Genomic DNA, 27,233 nt, shown 5'->3' on the forward strand with positions numbered 1-27,233 from the left:
CAAAAAAAAAAAAAAAAAAAAAAAATCTGAAGATAACAGATGCTAGAGAAGACATGGAGAAATAGGAACACTTTTACACTGTTGGTGGGAGTGTAAACTAGTGCAACCACTCTGGAAGACAGTGTGGCGGCTCCTCAAGGACCTAGAAATAGAAATTCCATTTGACACAGCAATCCCATTCCTGGCTATATATCCTAAGGATTATAAATCATTCTATTATAAAGACACATGCACATGTATGTTCATAGTGGCACTGTTTACCATAGCAAAGAACTGGAAACAACCCAAATGCCCATGATAATAGAATAGACAAGGAGAATGTGGCACATATGCACCATGGAATACTATGCAGCCATAAAAAATGATGAGTTTATGTCCTTGGTAGGGATATGGATGAATCTGGAAAATCATGATTCTCAGCAAACTGACACAAGAACAGAAAATCAAACATCACATGTTCTCACTCATAGGTAGGTGATGAACAATGAGAACACATGGACAGAGGGAGGGAGCATCACACACTGGGGTGTGTTGGGAGGTGCCAAGGGAGGGACAGCAGCGGGGTGGGGAGGTCAGGGAGGGATAAAATTGGGAGAAATGCCAGATGTAGGTGACAAGGAGATGGAGGCAGCAAACCACATTGCCATGTGTGTACCTATGCAACAGTCCTGCATGATCTGCACATGTACCCCAGAACCTAAAGTACAATATAAATAAATAAATAAATAAACAAATCTCACAACAGCCCTAAAAACAAAATAAAAATCCAAAACAATCTTCTATGGATTGTTTTAACCTTAAAGTTAAGCAAAGCTGTAATCTGCTGCTTATGTTTTTCAGGTTCCTTTTTCAGGTTCCTCCTGCGTATGTTTTTCAGGTTCCATATTTCCCTATTGTTTGAACTCTCTTAAAAAGTCTCACATAAAAGTTTAAGAACTTAGCCATTAGTTGTGTCTACCAACAAACACATCAATGGTCACAGCAGAAAACACAGTAGTTGGTACTTCCAGATATCAACCTTAAAGATGTGAACAGTTCTGCCCTTCAGAAACTTACTAAACTTTTAAGAATTCATTTCTGCATCCTACAGCTTGTTTTTTCTGCATGCATTCTTTTAAACGCCAGCTGTATCCCCTGGGAAAAGATAAAAGTGATACCAAATAAAACCAAAAGCAAACTTCAGAAAGACTTCTCAAGGAAATGCTCCCAAATCAAGAGCAATTTCTTCACTTTGTTTTTTTCCTTCTCTCTTTAATTCTCCCTCAAGGGCGAGTTAAGTCCCTCAAGACTGTTTATTCTCCTCACTTATAAAAGCACCCACCAGGTAACCAAATTAAGATCCCTTTTGCAGAAGGAAGCCCAGCGAGCTAATCCCCTGGTACTATGAAGCCATAGCCACCAGGATTCCCACAAAGCACAAGCATATTCACTGTGCATTTCTTGCCAATGCTGTTCCTTAATTGGCCAGGAATAGTTACAGTCAGCCCCAGCGATTTCTGTACTCTGTATAGCATAATCTCCTAAAACATCAGCTGAGAGTTTAAACACCAAATTTTTAAATAGCATCCAATTAATAATCACAGTAATAATGAAAGAATTTCCAAACTGCAATGTGAATTTTCAAGTCAAAAGTGGAGACTAAGCTAAATGAACCAAAAGTATCCTTCCACCATCCCTCTTCCTCATCGTTTTATAAATGTTTTGTTTAGTACTGAAACGTTCTGAAACTAGGTAACGTAAAATGTTAGGATTTTATATTTCCGGTTCTGTTTAGTTATTCAACATTTACTGAGCACTGACTATGCCTGAATATAAAGATAGAAATTATTGACAGCTGATCTCGAGGCAGTCAAAATTCCACTCAAATAGAAGTTTCTAACAGAATTTGTCCCATTCACTCAACAAATGTTTACTACTAAGTGCCTGCACTGTTCTAGGCACTGAAGATGTCCGTGCAAGATACAGACGGAAATCTCTGCTGTCATGGAACTTCCTTTTTAAAGAGGGAGACTGACAATAAATGAGTCAGTCAATGGTCTGGATATTAGAAAACACTAAAGATTATGGAGGAAAAAGACTAAAGCAAGGAAAGGGACAGGGTACAAGTCACAGGGTTGGCAATGCTAAAAGAAAGGCCCCTATTGGCTAAGATTTGAAGAAGGTGAGAAACAAGTCCTGCAGATACTACAAAGAAAAGTTTCCAGGTGGAGGGAGAACGTGCAAAGGCCCTGGGGCAGGAATGCCCAGTGTGTTTGAGGAATAGCAGTTGGCAAGGGAGGCCAGCATGGAGTGAACAAAAGATAAGATACTAACAGATGAAGTCACAGATTAAGAGGAAGGGATCATGCCTGGCCCTGGGGGACCCTTGTGAGTGCTTTGGCTTCTTCTCTGAATGAGGTGGGAAACCATTTTAGACTAGGAACAGAGTAACATAATCTGATTTCTATTTCAGAGGTATCACTCTGGCTGCTGTGTTGAGAACAGCCTAGAATGCCTTCTCCCTCTCCTTTCTAGGCAACTTTTCCTAAATCTACTCATCCATGGAGATTCAGCTCTATGTCTAGCCTCTCTATAAAAATACCCCTGACTGCTCCATTCCCCATTTAATTCCTATTATGCCCATTTTATCTGATTGTTTCACTGGGACTGCATGCCATATTTCCTGGGTAGGTATAAATTTCAAGATCATATACCAACTTGTGTGTGTTTTACACCCTCCACTGAGACACATATGGAGTGTTCAATACATATTTACAGCATTAAATGATTTCAGGGAAAATGAGTGAACTTAAACAAGATTGCCTCCATCTTTATCTCAGTCTGAAAGTGGGGATTGAAAAATCCTAGCATGCAAAGGGTGTAGAATCTTTAAATAAAACAAAATCTCAATTATTTCCCATTCCATCTCTATGTTTCCCATCTGTTATTTTGATTCTTTTACTCACTTACTTTATTTTAGATAAATAGCATGCCACAGAAGAACTGGAAAAAAGTTTTAGTTAGGGTTACTCATGGAGAGTTCACTCACAGGTGCATCATATCCCAAGCTGTATGCTAACCAATTTTTTTTTGGCTTGCAGCCAAATAAGATGCTGGCTTCATGGGAGAATAAATAGGAATGGAATGAGCAGTTCTGGCCCAATGGTCCCCAAGTTCAGCCATCACTGAGATCTCTGGGTACAGATTTGGGGCCCATGGTGGTAGAAGCAAAAAGAAAAAAAAAAGTTGGCTTTTAAACAGGCACTTATGGACCATCTGTGGGCAGGAACTCATGCTATATTTCAAATTAACATGCGGCCTCTACCCTTAACCATAGGACTTCACTGATTCACATGGTATCACCAGTAGGGACTGGGGAGTCCCCGAGAAACTATGTCCTTATACTCCCTGAAACAAGACTAGGCTCAACTTCTCTCATCAAAATATTCTCTCCCCTTGGTCCTTTCTTCTTCAGGGCAACTACCTCTGTATTTGCCCATTTTGCATTGCTATAAAGGAAAACCTGAGACAGTAATTTATAAAGACAGATGGTTTATTTAATTTGTGGTTCTGCAGGCTGCACAAGCATGGCACCAGCTCTGGTGAGGCCTTAGGAAGCTTTTACTCATGGTGGAAGGCGAACGGGGAGCAGGCATGTCACATGGGAAGCGAGAGAGATGCCAGGCTCTTTTAAATCACCAGCTCTCATGTGAATTAATAGAATGAGAACTCACTCATTACTATGGGGAGGGCACCAAGACAGTCATGAGCAATCTGCCCCCATGATCCAAATACCTCCCACCAGGCCCCACCTCCAACACTGGGGATCATATCTCAACTTGAGATTTGGAGGGGACAAATGACCAAACCATCTCAACCACTCATTTTTAAGTCATGCAAATAAACAATTGCCAGTACCTAACATGAGCAATGCATAGCCACTGCAGCCCTGATAGACAGACACATTCCTCTGCTTGCTAGGCCCTTCAGTGAGAGGCAGATGGTGATCAAGTAGCCACACTGGTATAAGGTTACAAAGTGTGACAGTGAGATGAAGGAAATGGAGAGGGACAGGGGATGTGGCTTAATCCAGAGAGTTCCATGCTCCCCTCAGGAAGTGATATTTGAGCTGAGATCTGAAGAGCAGGTTAGAAGTTAGCCGACAGATAGGGGCTGGGAGAGAGAACACAGCCTTCTTATCTCAGGGACGTGCAAGACTCAGAGCAGAAAGGGAAGAGGCACGTTAGACAAACTTAAAAAGCAAAGCTGAAAAATGACGGAGAAAATTGATCCAGAAAATGTTAGAATGCAGATGTCAGGCAGAGCTTTCTGGACCATGGAAAGAAAAGTTATCTCATGCTTCAAAGGAACGGCCAAGCACTGAGCATTCTCTCAAATAATCCTCAGAGCACTAATCCCACCTTATCCCCTTCAAAGAAAATCTTTAATAGCACAAGATTTGGCCCTGTCAATCACAGATGACTAGATGGTCAGCAACCAATAAAAATATCACTTGGGGGCATTTAAACTAAGAGACACAGAGGCTACAGGCAATTCATGATGAACACTTTCGAAAGTTTCCATGAATAATAGTGGCTGGGGTCATGCAGAACATGTTGGACCTTGTGCAAAAAATGTGGTTTTAAATTGTTGGTCACTCTTCCTATTGGAAAATCAAGTCTCATTCCCTTCTCCTGGAAGCTGTCCCTGTGATTGCTTTGACATAGATGCACTGGTAGTGGTTACTCAGGACTTCTAAGCCCTAGACTTAAGGGAACTGGCAACTTCCACTTTTGCACATCTGTAAGCTCCGTTTTGGAAGCCAGCTCCCTCACTGTGGGAAGCCCAGGCAACATGGAAAAGGACTACATGGAAGAGAACTGAGGTGTTCCAGTTGGCATCCTGGCTGAACCCCCATCCAATAGCCACATCAACTGCTAACCATGTGAATGAGTCCTCTTGAGCATTCCAGCTTATTTGAACCCCTAGAAAATTTCAGTCCCTGTCAACACCACATGAAACAGAAGAACTGCCCAGCTGAGCCCAGTCACCCCACAGACTCATGAAAGGCACTGAATGGTGATGGTTGTTTTAAGCCAGTAAATTTCGGAGTGGTTTGTTAAAAGGCAAGAGATAACTACAGCAGAATATAGATAGAGCAGAGTTAGCAAACAAGATAAGGAAAGAAAGAACAGACAGACAGAAAGAGACTCTGCATAATGGGGAGTATAAGCTTAATTCTGGACTTTGGCATTCTATTAATAGTTCCATGAATGTCCCAAGGGACATTCCTGAATGAATGTCCCTTGGGAGCATGGACTTTGTTCCTATCCCTGTATTTCATGAGACCCTAAGTTTCTAGACAATATAATGACCTTTAACATGACTAGTTTAAGGAGTTTCTGTTTACAAAGGCTTTCACTATAATATCCATGTATTATAGTTACTATTTTGCTCATGCCTCTGCAGTGGAATTCTTGTTTATCAGTTTCCTACTTAGTAAGCAACATTCAAAAATTCATTGCATCTATAACTGTAGTAATGATAAAACAGTCTTTATCAATTAGCTCACCTTATAATATCAAGATTGCTGACCCCTTAAGCTTTAGAGACTGGAATAATTAGAAAGAATAAGGCACAAGTATCTCTTATGATAGGTGTATCCACATATGTTCTACTAACAGGTGATTGTGAAGTATGGATGCTAATATACTCATTAATAATAGGAAAGGCAATCCAACATATTTCCAAGCAACCCATCATATTTCCATATTTTGGGTAATTCTATGGTGATACAAAGTGATTGTGTAATGGAAAATTTAGCATAAGTGCATACAAATCTGAGCAAAGCTGTGTAGTGACAGAAAGACACCAATATGTCTATCTCCCTGTTTTGAGATGCTCCTGAATTAAAATCATGCATTATTCAGTATTTAGAACATTTGCTATATAATATCTAGACTATATTTTCCATTACATGTCTAAAGATTCGCAAAGACATTATTTTTGTTTTGTTTACTCTCCCCTAGGATTTTTAGAGTATATTTTAACTAATATTTTTAATCTTTATTATTTTAAGTGAGGATGCATATTAAAAATCAGACTTACCATTCTATTTTATGGTGTGAAGTCCAGACATTCCTCCAAAGGCCACCAACATTTCTCCCAAATCATGTATCTCACTGAATCTTCAAGCCTTCCTTCGTGCCATTCCTCCTCTTATCTTCCTAATACGTTCATTATCATCCTTCAAGACCCAGCTCAATGTCACTTGCTCTCTGAAACATTTTTGTCATTCACTAACCTCTTTGCCTTTTCTTAACAGTTACACACACACACACACACACACACACACACACACATATATATCTCCTCATTTATATGCACATAAAATTCTTTATATACCTATAATACTGAAAAATATTTATCACAGTTACTTGTTTGGACTTCTATTTCCTCAACTACTTTGTGATTTCCTTGAAAGCAGTGATCAAATATGATTCATTATTGAGTTAATGGTACTTAAGCAAAATGCCTGAATCACAAGAGGCCCTCTGTAAAATACACACAGAATGGGTGCTTTCTGTTCCTAGTGCCTTATTCTAAGCAGCCTGAAATGCCTTTCATACCAGCATTAAAAAAAAAATGAGAAAAAAATTATAACCTATTAAAGGGATGAGAAACATAAGGAATTAAGAGGAAACTACTTATCTAAAATTACCACACATGAGAGAAATCTCTGAAATTTTCAGATGGATAGATCCATTTCACCCTTCTGTTTCTCTGAATTATAAATTATTCCATTTTATAGAGTTAAATACATTACAATTAACTGCACACATGGTCATAATAAAGCAGAACTTCCCATTTTCAGTTTGCTACCTAAACAGAGCTACCCATAGAACAAGGATAAAAACAGATTACCAATTACAACCTATGGTACCCCTCCAAAAAACACCTTCTTTAATAAGTAACCCTTCTTTGTTAATGGATCCTATATGCTGAGTGTCCTTAGGGTTCAAGTACAATTTACGCCTCATTATCTTATATCTTTATAACATCTCTAGCTGTTTCATTTCATCTGATTCTGTCTAGAGGGTAAATGCTTCAAAGACATTGCCTCAGTCAGGGTCCCAGCAGGAAACAGATGGAGCACTCAAACGGGGCAACTGAGGGAGTTTAATAAGGGGTTATTTATCAGAAGTGGGCAGGGATTAGGGAAACCATGGAGGGAATGTGAGGTGTCCTAGACCTGAACGAGGAAGACAACAGAGTTACAGAAACCAAGAAAAGTATGAGAACAGTAAGAGATCTTCCTGGCAGACTCTAGCTTCCAGGATAGGGACAGATGTTGGCAAGGAGAGACCTGGGGTTCCCTTAGCAACTGACCTCACAGTCCTCCTCCCTCCAGTCTCCCCTAGAAACTCCCACTGCCTAAAGCCATTCTAAAGCCAGAAGATAAGGAAGCTCACCAATGTTGTAATTAATGGCCACCCTCGGGAGGAGAACAGGCTGGAGAAAATGGAGAATGACTCTCAAGGGACATCCAAAACCAATGGTATCAGTATAAATTCAATATTTACATATTTATAAATATTTATATATATTTATACTTCCTTTTCTCAGCTCTAGCCTTCCCATATGAAAGCAGTAAGCATACAATGGAAAGAAGAGGAAAGAGCAAAGACAAGGTGTTTGTTATATTGTAATCGCACTGTGTGTAGAATGTGCACTTACATCCAATTCCAATTCTTTCTGAGTGAGTGCATGCAGAAGTTGCCAGTGATCTGCCGATTCCTCCACATTCCCACTGACTCGGTTACCAACCACACTGAAGAAGCCTTCCTCTAGGAACTGAAACACTCTTGACTAGTAGACTTTTCAGTTACAAGGAGTAGGGCTTCCAAGAAAAGTCCCCACGCAGTGACACAGGAGCTGGTAAATAAATAGCCCAGCTCCTTTCCTGTGGGACAACTCGGAAGCATATTCTACCCAGTACCCAAAAGGGCCCCAGCAGAGAGGAGCCTCAGTTGCCCACAGTGAAATCTGCTTATCAGCACACACTGTAATGGCTGCCTTTTCTTCCTTATCTCATTTCCTCCACTCCTCTACTGGTGCTTCCCAGAACCACCTCCCAAGTGAGCTGCTGGCACTCTAATCCTTGACTCAAACCAACTTTGGGAGAAGCCAACATAAGAGAGTGCATAAGTAATAACCCACACTTCTGAAAGCAGACTCATCATAGAGTGTGAGGGTATTGTGTGGGCTGCGTGTCTGTGTGTATGTATGTGTGTGTGTGTGTGTGTGTGTGTGTGTTTATGCGTATAACAAAAGCTGCTTACAGTTTTTACTCTGTACTAAAGTAAAAATGTACTGACCTTGGGGTAAAAAAGTTTTGACTTCTAGTCCCCAGCTTGGCTTCAGACTAGCTCTATGAACTTCATGAAATAATTCAACCTCCCCAGGCCTCAGTTTTCTCATCCATCAAATGAACTTAGATAAGATGAGCTCTAAGTTTCTTGTCCAACCTGAAAGCTTGCTAAAAATTTAAGCACTAAAAGGAACATGAATTTTGTGACCCAACAGTAGGACTGACACACAACTCCATTCTTCAGAGGATGTTCTTAGACATAGGTAATTTAGGAAAAGCAAAGAGCACTTCTCTATGCAATTTTAAAAAAAGAACTTTTAGAAAGTAAGGATTTAACCTATGAACCAAATGGCCATTAGATATTATTTTTAATCAAATTTTCTAAGTTTGCCAGCATAAATATAACTAATCCTTTTTTTTTTTTTTTTTTTTTTTGAGACAGTTTCACTCTTTTTACCCAGGCTGGAGTGCAACAGCACGATCTCGGCTCACCGCAACCTCCACCTCCTGGGTTCAGGCAATTCTCCTGCCTCAGCCTCCTGAGTAGCTGGGATTACAGGCACGTGCCACCATGCCCAGCTAATTTTTTGTATTTTTAGTAGAGATGGGGTTTCACCATGTTGACCAGGATGGTCTCGATCTCTTGACCTCGTTCACCATGTTGACCAGGATGGTCTCGATCTCTTGACCTCGTGATCCACCCGCCTCGGCCTCCCAAAGTGCTGGGATTACAGGCTTGAGCCACCATGCCCAGCCTTAACTAATCATTTTTAAACTCATAAACCTAGTATAAATATCTATTGACAACTCTTTTAATCCATTACAGATATACCTATAAAAAATTGAGGTGAGGAAATTAGAAAAATCAAGCCTGGACATTTCTTATAAATTAATACCCTCAAGAAACAAAGTCCTACTTTGTAGTTCTGGTTCTGCTGTAACTTCATATGTCTCCGAGGGCAAATCATTTCACTACCTCATTCCCCACACCCAGCACAGCACTTCCAAGAGAGGCAGACCTAGGATATTTCACAAGCAATGATCAACTGATGGATTAAAGAATTACCCTGCGCCTTCGTTGTTTTGGGTGATTTTTTTTTAACCTTTGTTTGGGGGTTGTTTGTTTTTTTCACTGTTAATAAGGTACACTTGACAAATAAAATTATATGATCATTAAAGTTAAATTGTATATTTGGCTCTAGTGAGGTATACTTGACAAATAAAAACTGTGTGTGTGTGTGTGTGTGTAATGTGTGTGTATGTGTGTGTGTATATATATATATATATATATATATATACACACACACACACACATGCATTGTGAAGAATTTGGAAGGGTTGCGCTATCTATATCATTTTGGCCATTTCTTCCTACCCTAACATTCGCTCTTGAAATGAAACAATATAGTAATCTAAAATTCTACACCTTAAATTATTTTATACATATATATATACACATATATATATGTATATATATATATGTATATGTATATGTATATGTGTGTGTGTATGTGTGTGTGTATATATATATTGTTTGTTTTTTTTTTTTTTGAGACAGAGTTTTGCTGTTGGCATCCAGGCTGGAGTTCAATGACATGATCTTGGCTCACTGCAACCTCTGCCTCCCAGGTTCAAGCAATTCTCAATTCTCCTGCCTCAGCCTCCTGAGTAGCTGGGATTACAGATGCCTGCCACTAGATCTGGCTAATCTTTATATTTTTAGTAGAGACAGCGTTTTACCACGTTAGCCAGGGTGGTCTTGAACTCCTGACCTCAGGTAATCCACCCACCTCAGTCTCTCAAATTGTTGGGATAATAGGTGTGAGCCACAGCACCTGGCCTTAAATGACTATATTTTCTTGCCTTGAAAGCTATTACCTTCTGCCAAAAGCAGCCATTCTACAGCAGTGCTTACCTACTCGATGGAAAAAGTTATTAAATCCCAAATTTTTTTCATAAACTGATTCTTTAAAAAAAAATTGGTGCTTGACATAGTGTGTCATGGAATGAATGAAACTACTATTTCTAATTTTCCTATTTAAAATAAGGCCAAAGTTCATCCCAATCACCAAATGGAGAAGATGATTAGAATAAATTAGACAGTTCTTTCACTTTTTTTCCTAACTAGCACATTTATAACAAGTATACCATTGGTTATGAAACGAAAAACATAAAAGTAACAATTAGCTTCTGAGAAGGACTATCTGGGATCACGGGGGATGTCTGTACTTTTTCTCTTAGACAAACAGACTGTGGGTATAGGAAACAGGGGAGGCAGAATAGGAACCAAAAGAAAAGTTCTAATTTTGTGTCTTTCTGGGCACACTATCTAAAAAATGGCTTCCTTCCAACTTCCACCAACATAAAGACTGATCAGCTGCTTCTCGATGATATTTCATCTGAGTTTCAGGGCCAAGAGGGAGGATAGAACAAAATGAGGTTATACAGTCTCATTTACCAAAAAGTTACATATTAATTAAATTAATACAATTATAAATTTGAATGAAGTTAGAAGTATTAATTTATTACTTAAGCTAAAATTATAAAATTAAGTAATAGTAAATTACCAAGAAGGAAAACAGTAAATTACTGTGGAAATGTTAGCAGGAAGTTCTATAATCTAATTGTCTATATAAGTGGTCCTCAAAGTTTTTGGGTGCATAATAGAAATGTATAGGCAACTTTAAAATTCGAAAACTCTGAAAGATCCATTATACCAACATTTCTTGGGGCTGAACACCAACAATGGTAGTTTTTGAGGAGCCCAGATGATAGTGATGTACAGGTAAGATTGAGAACAACTGGTCTGTATTATGCTAAATTAATGTTAATGTGACTTTGGGGCAAAAGACAGTGCCTTGAACCAGTCCTTCACTTCTCAAAAATTCTCTCCTTCTCTGGTCTTTATACAGCAAGACATTTGAGGCACAAAGCTTTGTCTTCACATTCTTTGTATGTCTTAAGTTGTCTCTCAAAGTCACTTGGAGTATTGTGAAGCCCACTGTGAAGTTGATACTGATGTCTTCTAAACGTTTGAAAGGCAAAAAGACAGAGGAAGAACCACTGTGAAGTGTCATTAAAATCATGTGCACAGGGAGAGCTGCTGTCCACAATGCCTTCACAAAAATGCATCACATAATGTGAGGAAAACTGGCTGAGGGTGGGCCAGCTATCAACTCATACAGCTTCAGTCCCTTTTCCAGTAGTGGTTCCATACAAACGTTCATTCTTTCCATCAAATACTTCCTAGCCATGTAGCCTGGTGCTAGCTCACCCTGAACTCACAAGCTTGTAGGGACAACAGATTTTAAAAAGTAATTGCAGACTGGGCATGGTGGTTCACACTTGTAATCCCAGCACTTTGGGAGGCCAAGGTGAGTGGATCACCAGAGGTCAACAGTTCAAGACCAACCTGGCAAACATAGTGACACCCCCTCTCTAGTAAAAATGCAATAATGTGTTGAGAGTGGTGGTGCACACCTATAGTCTCAGCTACTCATGAGGCTGAGGCAGAAGAATCTCTTGAAAATGGGAGGCAGGGGCTACAGGGAGGCAGGGGCTACAGGGAGCCAAGATCATACCACTGTACTCCAGCCTGGGTGACAGAGCAAAACTCCATCTCAAAAAAAAAAAAAAAAAAAGTAACTGCAACTCAGTGTAATCAGAAAAACAGAAGTATGCACAAAGCACAATGATGAAACCCACAGACTATTAGAACAACATAAGCGAAGACCTAAACGTAAGAAGATACGAAAATAGGAAGCCATTTGCCATTGCATATGGAGCACACATTGACAGGTATGAGTGAAAGGTCAGAGGTGTGAGATTAGAAAGGGAAGCATCAGCTAGGAGTCAGGGCCTTACACCCTACAGCAGTGTTTCTCAACAGAGCCACTACTGACATTTTGGGCTGGATAATCCCTTGTTTTCGGGGGTGGTCCTAGGCATTGTGGGATGGTCAGCAGCATCCCGGGCTTCTACCCACTAGATAATAGTAGTATCTCTATTTTAGTCACTACAGTATAGCATAGTAGTACCCAAGTATAGTCAATAACGTCTCCATTGTCAGGTGCCCCTGGGAGCAAAACTGCCCTTAGTTGAGAGCCATTGCCCTAGAGGCAGTGAGGAGCTATTGCATAGGCAGAAATTAGTCAGAAACTTGCCTTTCAGAAAAAGCAATCTGATTGTGGTGTAGAGATGCAGTGGTGGGCATCACAAACGATAAATCCAGTACAAGAACCTGCATATCTGTTTCCATGCTTATAAGCACTTTTATAAGGATATCAGAGTGTCAGCACTCTCAACTGGTTCTAATTTACTGATTTATTCACCAGGCTTAAGAAGAATCCAGTAAAGTTTTTCATTATGTTAACCATCTTTACAATATGAAAACTTCCTAAAGTTGGACTCTAGGTGGTAAGATTTGGGGTCACTACTCTTTTCTTTATAATTCTTAGTGTCTTTCACAACCTGAATGAATAAAAGAGCTATTACTCTTAAAGTTACCTTCCTTAAGTGTAACTATGTGAAAATAAAAATACTTCATGACATTCAGTTGCAAAGGTAGAAGCAGTGATCTCACAATTTCACACACACACACACACACACACACACACACACACACACAATGTCCTTGCTTACTATGCTTTTAATGGCATTATAGCATTATGAAATGCAGTCTTCTATGAGCCAAAACATACTCAAGATCCCTTTGCAGAACATGTCCTTTTGCACAGACCATGTAAAGTAGAACATGGATTTAGTTATCTATTGCTTTGTAACTAACTACTGTCAAATTTAGTAACTTCAAACAACAATTAATCCTCACAATTCATTAAGTTGGCTGGGCTCAGCTGGGCAGTTCTTCTATTATAAACAGTGTAGCTAAGGTCACTCAATAGACTACATTCAGTTAAGAGTTTTGACTGGGGCTGGAACATGCCAGATGGCCTCTCATCATTCAGGGTCTCTCTCAATGTGGCCAATCATTTAATAGTCTAGTACAAGCTTTTATGTAGCATCAAGGTTGGCTTCCAAGAAGCAGCATCCCAAGAAAACAAGCCCAAGTGATTATCAAGCCTCTGCTTGTACCATGCTTACTAATATCCCATCAACCAAAGCAAGTTATATGGCCAAGTCTAGAGTCAAGAGGAAGAGAATACACAAGGGCATGAGTGATAGGAGGCAGAGTTCAGTAGGGTCACCAAATGTGGCAATCTACCATGGTTGCAACGGGATTGCCTTGTAAACCAAATTCTTTTGCCCAGAACTTTTGAACTAGGAACCAAAAGAATTTATTAAAAATCAGTGACTACACACATTAAACCATCTATACCAAATTAAAACTTCAACTATCACACACCTTACTCCCTCTCCAGGACAAACAGAGACACTCTGATCCAGAGGCTATATGCCCTTAACAACTAACTGTCCCCAAAGGAGCCAATCTCATTCCTTCAACAGGTAAAGTTATTACAGGTCACAGAGTTTCAATAGTATCTTATTAGTGAGGACACAGTAAGATTTAGAGCTCAACTTTCAGGAGGCTGCCTGACTAGTTTTAGCTTAAGATTTTGGTTCAGAAGGAGGGAGGAAAAGAAGGAAACAAGCAAGCAAGGAAGGAAATAAGGAGGGAGGGAGGGAAAAGGGAGAGAAAGAGGGAAGAGAGACAGACAGATCAGTTAATCAACTGGTTGATAAATCATGTGATGGAGCAATAGATGTATAGAAAGATTACTAGCTAAACAGAAAGAACTGATCATTCTCAGGTATCTCCAGAACAGAGCAGGTCTGGCCCAGAGTAGAAAATCAGTTATTGCTCCTTGAATTTAAAACAAAACAAAACAAAACAAAACAAAAAAGAGTCCAATTATGCTGGTAGTACCACCCTAAGTGTATAATATAATTTCACATGATGCTGTGACATGCTGGCCATGAGGTCTGCAATTGAAGGAAATGCAAGCGTCTTAGAGAAGCTGAGCTGCCTTCCTGGGAAATTCTCAGATTCCTTTCACAAAGAAGGAACTTCATTTTATCTGTCTCAATTAGTCCTCCTCTATTTCGATGGACATAATGAATATGATGGTCTGTGTTGGCAATGAGAAACAATGACTAAGTTAGCTTTGCTTGGGCTTCATATCACTTCTTGCTTATCTGATCACAACTTCAATTTATCCCACTTTTTTAAAAGCTTATTTTTGCCCAAACAGTTACCACTGTGCTAAGTTAACAAAAAGGATTTCCAACCACCAGTATATGAAATCAGATAAGTTTGTTCCTAACTTAAGGAACTAAACTATCATGTACAAATCTCATCCATTGGTTTCATGGGAAAATAGTCCAAACAGAAAAAACATCTGCTGTGATACTCTTTCAATGACTTTAAAGAGGAAACACTTGCAGTGACATTACTGTCTATTTTCTGTAGCTGAAACTGTTTCCTGCTTTGAAAATTATTCATTTACTATAAACCAGCTAGACGACACAGCAATTATAGTAATTTATCCTTTAAATTCAGAAGAGGAAGAACTAAGCAGACTTTTGAAATATGCATGCATCTACTGCATCATACACAATTAAAAGATTTATTTTTGGTGGAAGCTGGCTGCAGTTTTTAGAAAGGCACACATTTTCCCTTTGAAATGGCAAGTCCAGGGCTTACTCTCTGAGTTTCTGCAGTAGCTGCCTTAAATAGAGTTGGTGTGTAAATGCTTTAAGTATGCTCCTACATTAACTGCTCCCAAAGATCAATGGAAGTTCACACCTCCCTAGAAGCCAGACCCCCACCGCCCCCAACTGCAAGACACTGAAACACAGCTCTGACTTACATTGTCAGCTGCATCATTGCATTTTCATCTTTAGTAGCAGCTCTAGTACAAGACACTTCATCTGTTTCTAAGATTGTTTCTAAATATATAATTTAATATTAAAAATACAATACACAGAGAATGTCAAAATGAGCCAAGAACAACAAACTAGATACAACCAAGAGAAGCCCCAGAGGCTAAACATGGTAGCAAAAGGAAGAAACAAGAATCTATATATAGAAAACAACTACCCTATCCAACAAAAGGCCTATTTGTTTGTAGAACTGTTTTTCTTCTTTCTTTGGGATCTAACTCCAAGTATGGTAATTAATTTGGGAGAATAAGTTGTTGAGTTAGAAAAGAAGCAAAAAGAGAGTTTTAAAAACTTATGTATAAACTATTACAATGAGATTTAAATGCTCGTATGAACATATTTAATTGTATTCAGAACATCAGCTGAATGGGCTGGAAAGGCAGTTGTACACCCAACTAAGAATCCACCACAGATATCCAAATCTCACTGCTGCTCTGCAAAAAGATAGTATCCCTGGGTACATATAGATATTCACAGTGTTCCTTTTAAACTCTCTTATATGTGTTCTCCTGTAGGCACACATGTCAGTATCTGAGAACAAGAAGTTTATTTGGGAGGTGATTCCAGGAAATACAAGGTGATTGAGGAAAAATGAACCAGAGAAGGAAGCCAGTATAGAATGTGGTATCAAGTAGATTACCACCAAAGGTAGCTGGGGTCTGATCCCATCGGGGAACTCTGGGAAATGTGCAGAGTCATACACCAATTTCTATCCTAATTGGTGGGAGGGGCACTGACTTTTCAGCCCTTATGTGATTAGAGCAGGTGGTCAGAGAACAAGCTCATGTAAGGAGACACAGATGCAGGCAGTTGGAAATCGGGCATAGAAATGCTAAGTAGAAAAGCAGGGATGTGAAGAGAGATTTGCACATCCATGTTTATACCAGCATTATTCACAACAGCCAAAAGGTGGAAGCAACCCACGTGTCCATTGATGGATGCAGGATAAACAAAATGTGGCACACACATATACTGGAACAGTATTCAGCCTTAAAATGCAAGGAAATTCTAACACATACTACCATATGGATGAACCTTGAGGACACCATGCTAAGTGAAATAAGCCAGACACAAAAGGATAAATACTGTATGACTCCATTTATAGGGGAACCTGGAGTAGTCAATTTTGCAGAGACAGAAAATAGAACGGTGGTTGCCAGGAGCTGGCGGAGGGAGAAATGGGGAGTTTTGTTCAATGGATATAGAATTTCAGTTTTGCAAATGAAAAAGTTCTGGAGATGAATAGTAATGATGGTTGTGCAATTCTGTGAACATCCTTAATGTCACTTAACCGTTCACTTGAAAATGGTTAAGACTGGTTGGGAGCAGTGGCTCACATTTATAATCCCAGCACTTTGGGAGGCCAAGGCGGTGGGTGGATCACTTGAGGTCAAGAGTTGGAGACCAGACTGGTCAACATGGTGAAATCCTGTCTCTACTAAAAATATAAAAATTACCTGGGCATAGGGGCACAATCCTATAAGTCTAGCAACTCGGGAGGCAGAGGTTGCAGTGAGCTGAGATCATGCACTGCACTGCAGCCTGGGTGATGGAGTAAGATTCTCTCTCAAAAAAAAAAAAAAAAGGTTAAGATGGTACGTTACTCCATTTTTATATTGCTATAAAGAAATACCTGGGGTGGAGTAATTTATGAAGAAAGGTTTGATTGGCTTACAGTTCTGCAGGTTGAACAAGCATGGCTCCAGCATGTGCTTCTGGTAAGAGCCTCAGGAAGTTTACAATCATGGCATAAGGCCAGGGGGAGCAGGTGGCGTCACATGACAGGAGTGGGAGTGAGAGAGAGAGAAGGGGGGACATATACCACACTCCATTAAACAACCCGATCTCATGTTAACTGCTAGAAAAAAAGAAACCCTCACCCAAGGGGACAGCGCTAAGTCATTCATAAGAGATCTGTCCAAAAACCTCCCACCAGGCCCCACCTCCAACATAGGACATTACATTTCAACACAAGATTTGGATGGGACAAACATCCAAACCATACCATATCAAAAATATGAGTGGGGCATGGTGGCTCATGCCTGTAATCCAAGCACTTTGGGAGGCCAAGGCAGGCAGATCACTTGAGGTCACGAGTTCGATACCAGCCTGGCCAACGTGGTGAAACCCTGTCTCTACTAAAAAAATACAAAAATTAGCCAGGTGTGGTGGCAAGCACCTGTAATCCCAGCTACTCAGGAGGCTGAGGCAAGAGAATCGCTTGGACCCAGGAGATGGCAGTTGCAGTGAGCCAAGATTGTGCCACTGCACTCCAGCCTGGGCGGCAGAGTAAGACTCCATCTCAATAATATATATTATGATGTTTATTTTAGCAAAATTTTTTAAAAGGGTAAATGTTGAGTAGTATGGGCAGGGCACCTGAAGTGTCTAACAACCCACTCAAAGACCTACCTCAAAGATCATCAAAGACAGGCCCAAGAAAAACCAATAGAAATCTGGGGAATGGACTACTCTACTTTAAAAATATATTTATTCACTTTTTTTCTGATTATAAGACTAATATATGATCACTGATGAAAACTTATAAGATACATAAAAAGAAGAAAGTTTAAATCATTTATAATTTTATCACAGAAGTGGCTTTCAGGAGGAGCAGTGTGAAGTACCTCACGCCTGCTACATGAAGCGTGTTCCCTGAACCAAGAGCAATGGCTTTCCCTAGGAGCTTGTTAGAAATGCAGAGTCTCAGGCTCCCGGACCTGCTGCCTGAGAAGCTGCATTTTAACAAGATGCCCAGGTGGTTTGTGCACACCTTAGATTTTGATGAGCATTGCTTTAACACTGCCCTTCTACTTCTATGATTTCTGAAAAGGGTTAGAGCTGCTAAGCCTCTAGTGCTTTGGTAATAAGACTTCCACTCTCTTTTGTGGAAAGTAATTCCTGTCTAGCTTTAAAATAAGGAAATATAGTATTTGGCACGGAGGATATGCTAGGTAAGTGTGTATCTCAAGACTGTTAGTATTACAGGTAATGTCAATTGAAATAAAGCCAGTGGAAGGTGACAGCAAAGTAGGAAATTTTTATCTAAAATAATTTTATTTTGCTGGAATAGAAAAATCAATCATAAGGCAAGCTAAAATGGTTTTCTCCCAAGACTGAAAGCTTCTTTTGTAATGCAGTTCAATATCTTAGACTTTTTTCAGACCTCAAAGAAAAAAACAAAAAAGCAAATGACATGTTGAAACTTGCTCTGACTCTCTTGCATTTCCAAGGCTGCTTCTGGTTGTTGTGCTTAATGTATTTTGTCCTTCATTTCATACCAATTTTGTAAGCAACAATAGGACTTTGTTACCTTGTGCAGTGATGCAATTATAAGTGCATTAGCCCTCTCACTCACAATAAGAATATGAGTCCAGAAACAAAACACAAAATTCACCACCAAAATAATATGTTATCACAGAAACATACTAACAAGTTCTTTAAATGCCAAGAATACTATCTACTTTTGCTTAGATTTAAAACTTAAAATATAGAAGGAAGATGAAGGGGACTAGAGGAAGGAAAACAAATTGAGTTATGAAGCAGCCACAGTAACATTTCAAAACTTACCAAACACACATCAAGAACCTTCACATGATCATTCTTGGACCCAATACTTCTGCTACTAGGAATTTATTCTAGGCATGTGCAAAAACACGTTATCTTCTCAAGAGATAGAGGGTATCCTAGCCAACATGGTGAAATCCTGTCTCTACTACAAATACAAAAATTAGCTGGCTGCAGTGGTGTGCTCCTGTAGTCCCAGCGAATTGGTAGGCTGAGGCAATAGCATCACTTGAACCTGGCGGACGGAGGTTACAATGAGCCAAGATTGTGCCATTGCACTCCAGTCTGACAACAGAATGAGACTGTCTCAAAAAAAAAAAAAAAAAAAAAAAAACCCATGTATCTTCATGAATGACATTTCTCACAGCAATGCCTAAAATAGCAATTTTTAAAAGTAAACAATGTTGACAATATTGGACAACTAGTTAAATAAACTTAATTGATTTGTAGAAAAGCAGAGTATGCCATTCAAAATGACACTTGCGTAGCAATATGTTTAGTGACATAAAAATATTAATACTGTATTTTTTAATTTAAAAATGGAGGTTATCAAAAGTACGGGTAGTACAATCCCATTACTATCTTTACTTTTACACACACACACACACACACACACACACGCACATTTGTCCCCTTATCTTCTTCACAGTGCTCATTACTACTAGACATGTAGTGACCTTAGGTTAATGCCTATCTCCCCCAACCAGAATAAAGTAAACTTTGGGGAAAGAGGGGATTGTTCTGGTCACTGCCATGTCCCTATTGCCTCACAGTATGCCTGGCACATAGCAGACAAGCAACAAATATGAACTGAGAAATAAAGGACTGAGAATGTAACTACATGTGTATATGTGTATAGAGACCAGCACAAGACACTGGAAGGTATTCCCACAAACATCAATAGTGCTATGTCTGCATGGTGAAAATATATATCCTTTTACTTTTTCCTTATGTTGGTCTCTAGTTTCTAAATTTTATGCCATGAACCTCTAAGAAGAAGAAAATATACAACCCCTTTTCATATATGCACGTGTGCATTTGTATGCATATATACATATATAAAGAGACTCTTACATTTGATTATCTAGTAGGAATATCCCTCATTACAAGTTATATCCAAATTGCCAAGTTATACATCAGAAAATGACATACTGTTTTATTCTCCACTTCAGGTGAACAAAATAAAATAAGAAAAATATGGAGCAAGTGGTTTGAAAAAAACACAACTAATCAATTTTTGCTTCATTAAGTCCCATACCAAGTATAAAATCAGATAGTATAATATACCTTAATAAATTGCTCCTTATTTCATTAAAAATAAGTTTTTAGTTTCATTAATTGTATGCTGCATTAAAAATAAGTTTTAGTTTTACTAATTTGTAATTTTAGTGGAAAAATGACAGTCACAGGTATCACAATAGGCATCCTATTGTTTTATTTTTATTATATTCCAACTAGCAACTGCTCCAGAAGGCAGCAAAACTGGATCACGGTGTTCTCACTGGTTTGAAAGCAGAATTGCCATCAGGAGACATGCCTGATGAAGTGATGGAGTTAAGCGTATTTCAGGCATTCTTTGAAATAAATTAATGGGGCCAGGTTTAACATTATAACGCATCTATTTGGAAAGGTTTAAAATGAAATGTATTTCCTGGGCAATCTTCAGTGTAACTATTTTATGTCCTTATAAGTAATATAAACACTTTATAATAAACTTTTAAAAATACAATATAGGAGATAAAAACAATTGTCAATTACAAAGGTGATATTTATCAACTAACACTGCAAAACAAAGTTTATATAAAAAGATGATACATGCAAATAAAAGCAGAATGTTAAAAGGGATCCGGAATATTTCTCCCTGGGAAATGGCCAAGGGATTTTGTGGATTGCTCACAACACTAAGACCCCCTTGGACTCTCCAGTATTTGAAACCTCACATCAGCTTCCTCTCTGCCTTTTTCCACTTAACATTGTTTGTTGCTTGCTTATTAAATATTGCCTCTCATTCACAGTCTGTAAAGTGTTAAATCACTATTCTATAAAAGAGGTATTTCCTTTATTTGCCTTTATTCCCCAATCCCACTGTGATATTTACCTCTTAAAATATATAAGATTCTACTTTTTTAGAGACAGGTCTTGCTCCGTCATGCAGGCTAGAGTGTACTGGCACCATCATAGCTCACTGCAGCTTTGAACTCCCAGGCTCAAGGGATCCTCCCATCCCATCTCAGCTTCCCAATCAGCTGGGACTACAGGCATGGGTAATTTTTTTTCTTTTTTTCTTTTTCTTTTCTTTCTTTTTTTTTTTTTTTTTTTTTTTTTTTTGAGATGGAGGCTCACTCTGCTGCCCAGGCTGAAGTACAATGGCATGATCTCGGCTCACTGCAACGGAGTCTCACTCTGTCACCCAGGCTGCAGTACAGTGGAGCAATCTTGGCTCACTGCAACCTCTACCTCCCAGGTTCAAGCAATTCTCCTGCCTCAGACTCCCAAGTAGCTGGGATTACAGGCACCTGCCATTATGCCCAGCTAATTTTTCTATTTTTAGTAGAGATGGGATTTCACCATGTTGGCCAGGCTGGTCTCGAACTCCTGACCTCAAGAGATCCACCCACCTCGGCCTCCTAAAGTGTTGAGATTCCAGACATGAGCCATCATGCCTGGCCTTTTTTTTTCCAGGCCAGGCTGGTCTTGAACTCCTGGGCTCAAGTAATCCTCCCACCTCAATCTCCCAAAGTGCTGAGATTACAGGTATAAGCTATCTCAACCGGCTGAGATTTAATTTCAAAAATGATTTTTATTTTAATATTCTAGATCAGAGGTTGGCAAACTGTCGCCTATTGACCACATCAGGCCAGTCACTTGCTTGTGCAAAAGCCCAAGAGCTAAGATTTGTTTTTAAATATTTAAATAGCTGAAAAAAATCAAATGGATATTTTAAGACCCATCATAATTATATGAAATTCAAAATTAACTATTCATAAATACAGATGTGTTGGAACCCAACCACACCCATTCATTTAGGTATTGCCTATGGCTGCCTTCCTGCTACAACACTGAATAATCACAACAATCTGTATATTCCACAAAGCCCAAAATACTTTCTGGCCTTTTACAGAAAAAGTTTGCCAACTCCCGCTTGTGATAACTACATACAATGTAGATCTGTCAATAACTGTGTTATATTATTTTTTATATACTATTTGAAAGAAATGAGGTCATTTATATAAGAAAACCTATTTCACATCTGTGATCAGCATCTACCTATCTACCTACTTACCTACCTATGTATCTTGGTAAAAGTTTGGGTGAAAGATCTGAAGAAATAATCACCAAACTGTTCGCAGTAATTGCCTCTAGGGAAAATGAGAAAATGAAGAGAGAAGGTGGAATGGAACAAAATATTTTTGTGATCTATATTGTTTATTCCAGCAAGCAGAGATTACTTCGTGTTAAAAACTGAAAAGAAATAAAATTTAAGGGAAACTCTTCACATACAAAATATTGACCTTAAGAACATGATAAAATTAAACGGCTAAAAAGTTTTTTTTTTAAAAAAAGGGAGATTTCTAGGAGTTTCTTAACAGAGTGATCATTTAGAATTGGCACATTCAAAGCATAAGGCATCTTAAAACATAAAAAAAGGTGAAATGTCACTCGGGCCATATTTATAAGCTGCAGTGAAATATTTTCAAAGTAAACAGATTTTGAAAGGCAAATATTGTTCAAAAACTAATGATAAACAGGTAGTGAAGAATATACTTTTTTATATAGATTGTAGCTTCACTGAATCAAAGGGAAATCTCATTTCCATCCTTCTCCTCGCTCCAATATGTCAGCTGAAATTAATTTACTGCATATTTAATAAATACCGTAGTAAAGAAATACTTTTTTCTAGAAATAGAAATTCCATTTGACCCAGCAATCCCATTACTGGGCATATATCCAAAGGATTATAAATCATTCTACTATAAGGACACATGCACACAAATGTTCACTGCAGCACAGTTTACAATAGCAAAGACCTGGAACCAACCCAAACACCCATTGATGATAGACTGGACAGGGAAATGTGGCACATATATGCCATGGAATATTATGCAGCCATAAAAAATGATGAGTTCGTGTCCTTTGTAGGGACATGGATGAACCTGGAAACCCTCACTCTCAGCAAACTGACATAAGAACAGAAAATCAAACACCACATGTGCTCACTCATAGGCAGGTGTTGAACAATGAGAACACATGGACACAGGGAGGGGAGCATCACACACGGGGGTCTGTTGGGGGGAAATAGGGGAGCGACGGTGGGGTGGGGATGTGGGGAGAGATAGCATGGGGAGAAATGCCAGATATAGGTGAAGGGGAGGAAGGCAGCAAATCACACTGCCATGTGTGTACCTATGCAACAATTCTGCATGTTCTTCACATGTACCCCAAAACCTAAAATGCAATTTAAAAAAATTATTTTAAAAGAAATAGTTTTTTTACTTTTTAAAATATCTTGATTAAAAAAAGATTTTTCCCAAACTATACTGTAAGAACATAAAAATTGTATAGCTATATACTCAAATGTACAACATTTTAACCATTTCTTATGTTTTTAATGGACACTAAAATCTTTCGGAGACCAGACACTGCATCCAGACAAGGGCATGATGCATTAGATCCTTACTGAACCACTGCATTTATAATTCAATTCCTGCACAATTATAAATGTTAGCTTTCAAACTGCAAGCCCAATGGTCCCTTTAACTACACTTAGATGCACAATAATTGACAGCTCATTACGACAAGTGGTCTCAAGAGTGAAGTATTAGAGCTAATGGTCTGTAAATGCTTGAGTCTCCAAACTTGGGCCAACATTGAGGCAAGTAAGATTGGTCCTTTCCTTATATGCGCGTGTTTTTTGACTGCATGCATCAAACAAAACTGATCTCCCCACTTCTAATTCCTGAAATACTGCATATGTACCTCAAGAGTGCATGGCTAGTTAATCTGTGTTTTCTTGTGAAATTCACTCTGATTTGACAATTTCTAAGTATCCACATTGTGAAGAAGAGTACAAATGATTTTAAAGCAATGGAACAAAACACCTAAGTATCTAGTAACAAAAGATTCCTGAAATAACTTTTAATTCTTCATGTTTTAAAGGTATGCAACCATTTAAAACCATGTTTAATACAAAATTGTGTAGGAAGTAATCACAGTACAACGCTAAGAGAAAAAAAGCAGGATAAAAATCACATGTCCAATATAATCCCTATTTTATTTTTAAATCACAATATATATTATAGGTAATACATATAACATTAAGTTACAGTAATTTTTGTGTGTGGTAAAACAACAGCGATCTTTATTTTTATGTTTTCCTGAATTTACAGAGTTATCTACAACAAGCACCACTTTTTTTTCTTCTTTTTTTCTTTTTTTTTTTTAATTGCATTTTAGGTTTGGGGGTACATATGAAGAACATGCAAGATTGTTGCATAGGTACACACATGGCAGTGTGATTTTCTGCCTTCCTCCCCTTCACCTATATCCGGCATTTCTCCCCATGCTATCTCTCTCCACCTCTCCACCCCCCGGTCCCTCCCCTATTTCCCCCCAACAGACCCCAGTGTGTTGAAGCACCACTTTTACAATCAGAAAAAAATATATTTAAATACAATAATGTTTCTTTGTTTCTCTTCCTATTAGTATATAACAAAACTTGCCATTAAATATTAAACTAGCTAGTCCATCCACAGTCAGAGAAACCAAGAACACACTCATGTTTAAATTTACCTTCAAGTGCAAACACTGACAAAAAGGAAATATTTAGTAACATTTCTATTCAAAAGTCCTGGGTAAAGCAAAGTTGACAGGAACGCTGATGGTAATAATTCAACTTGAAAACTATAATATTTTGTAGCTACAGTTCTCAAATTTTAGACCTAAAATACATAGATTTGGTGTCAGAAATAAACGTTAAATATAATCAACTTAATATAAACACCTGGAAAACGAAATAATTTTCATAATTATAAGCATTGTGTAGCACTTCTAAAACTGATGTCCTACATCCACATTTGTCAAAATGAAATGTATTTATTTCATTCAAAACTCGCTATTAAAGTGCTGTTTCCACTGAAGACTTGTTTTTCCCTTTGACAGGAAAACCAGCAATTCTCCCTAAAGGATTTCTGAATATTCTAGCATCACATTTTATATCGGTGTATTCAGTAACTGGCCTACTTGTGCTAGGAAATTATCAACAAGCCACTTCCTACATTTAGACCTGACATAATCTGTTTCAGGCAAGGGGACAAGTATTTGTGACTATTGAAGTTAAAGAGGAAAGAACCAGCAGCTCAGAAGAGACAGGAAATGATGAGAATTTGGGGCAAAAATAGAAAACAGGTGGGACAACACGTACAAGGCATTCAGAGCCCTGTGGAGAAGCCAAAAGTGAGGAGAGAAAATTCTGATCATTGTGGGTGATGGTTACTAAGAAAAAAAAATAGTTAAAAAAAATAGAAACTAGGAATGTTCCATATCAGGTACTAAAAAAATTCAAGAAGTAATCGTCCAGGTGTTAGGTGAATTCCATGTGCTCTCTGGATACTGTGGTGGCCACAAAAGTGGGCTAATGGCACGCTGCCTTCCGGAAATTGACAGGTAGGGTCTCTGATGGTGTGTGGATAAAACCCCACAAAGGGAAAAGCTTTGAGACCCTCTAGAGAGATCTAACGAGCCAGGAGATGGTCAAGACGGGTAGATCATCCCGGTAAGGGGTGTGGTGAGGGTCCAGTGTGAGGAGGGCTTCAGGGAGACGGCACTAGGGTTGAGAGCTGTGATGGGGTCACACATGTGGGGCAAAGGGCAGCTCAGGTGGGGAGCTCAAGAGCAGGCTGAAATGACGAAAAGAGAGCAGCTCAATTGGTTCAGGCACCATCCAGTTTGAGGAAAGCAGAGAAGGGAGAAGGCTGGGAGTGAGGTGGAGAACTCACAGCATGCGGGAGGAGGCTCTTGACAGTCTAGTTAAGGAATTTTGACATTCTTCACCTGGCAGTGGAAACCCATGGAAGACTGCAGCAGGGCACCTTGGAACCAGATCGGTGCTTCTAGAAGGGAGTGGAGGTGGGCTTGGGTCACGGGAGTGCAGGAGCACATGGGGAAACCCGTTAGGAAGCAAGTGACACTCTGCAGATGAGTAGTAGTATTGACCCAGACAGTGGATCCAAGGGGGTGAGCATGGGAGAGATTTTGGAACTAGAATACAGTGCAACTGGTGACTACTCACTATGAAGAGAGAGAAGGGAAGATGGCAAGATGTTGCTAAGAGAAAGAAAGGAAGAAGAGAGAGGTTTGGAAAAGGAGCATGTCAGCTGGGTATGGTGGCTCACTCCTGTAATCCCAGCACCTTGGGAGGCCAAAATGGGTGGGTCACTTGAGGTCAGGAATTTGAGAAAAGGAATATGTCAAGGGAGATCAGATAAAATGGGAATGTGAATAAGACATTCAGAGAGGGCTTTGAACTCCTCCTAACCCCTCCTTTCAATCTGACATGGCTATCTGCATTATCTATTAATAATGAAGCTGCATGTACGTAGTAGGCACTCAGGAGAGCACTGCGCTCAGTTTGTTCACTTCTGTAAGGCAGACGGGCCTTCACATAAAGAGGGATCCTTCTTAGAGCAGTGCCGACAGCTCTGCTGCTGGGGCAGAATAATTAGCACAGATGCCCAAGGCAGAATGCCTGCCAAAGCAGATTGCTAAAAGAAAGGGGAACTGCCAGGTCATGTGTCCGACCGGCTGGTAACACCCCACTCTCAACAGTGTCTGCAAACACACTCCCAGCTTCTTGGAGGTGCATTATCTGATTTTCCTAATAGGCTGTCATATGCTAAAAGATTAAGGAAAAGAACTCTTAACTGCCTAAGGCAACAGCATGGTTTGTGATTTTAAAATTAGTTCGGTGGCAAAGAAATCTCCTTAGGAAACATTACAAGATGAGTTATAAAACTTACTGTACTGCGTAAACACTAGCAGATGGTTGCCAACAAATCTTTAATTATCTACAACACATTATGCAGTCATTAACCTTGACAAATTAATAAAGGTGAACTAATAAACTTGTAGGCTTATATAACTTAAATAGTTCCAACCCACAAGGAAGGTGTAGATAGATGTTGATCAAATGATTTCAATAGGATCCTTTTCATCTCTCTTAAAACTGTATGGTAAAATTGCTATGGAGTGACTACATTTTTTTTTTCTCCTTTCTCTTTTTACACTGTAAGAGAGACTAAGATGAGTTCCAAGCTATTAAACTATTTGTGACGATGTACAAGTCATCATTATAATTGGGGGCACACTTTCTTTTGACCTTTACAAAACTTTCATTTCCCAAATGTGACAGATAAGAAGT

At 39.0% G+C, this 27,233-nt stretch overlaps 1 protein-coding gene across 21 annotated transcripts in view; it reads right to left on the reverse strand.

Moving 5' to 3' along the window:
* Positions 1-27,233, reverse strand: part of PLCB4 (phospholipase C beta 4) — a 396,811-nt gene that overhangs the window by 319,789 nt on the left and 49,789 nt on the right. The window contains exons 1-2 of one of the 21 annotated variants that reach the window (XM_074406245.1): positions 7,717-24,375; positions 6,088-6,257 (exon numbers count right to left, since the gene is read on the reverse strand). The exons of 18 other annotated variants lie outside the window; for them this stretch is intronic. The gene's annotated coding sequence lies outside the window, so the exon portion shown is untranslated. Of the gene's footprint in view, positions 1-6,087; positions 7,656-7,716; positions 24,376-27,233 lie in introns of those variants that run through there. 2 more of the 21 variants (XM_074406246.1, XM_074406247.1) reach the window with 2 other exon arrangements.

This window comes from Saimiri boliviensis, chromosome 9, assembly GCF_048565385.1.
Source record: "Saimiri boliviensis isolate mSaiBol1 chromosome 9, mSaiBol1.pri, whole genome shotgun sequence".
Lineage (NCBI taxonomy): Eukaryota > Metazoa > Chordata > Mammalia > Primates > Cebidae > Saimiri > Saimiri boliviensis.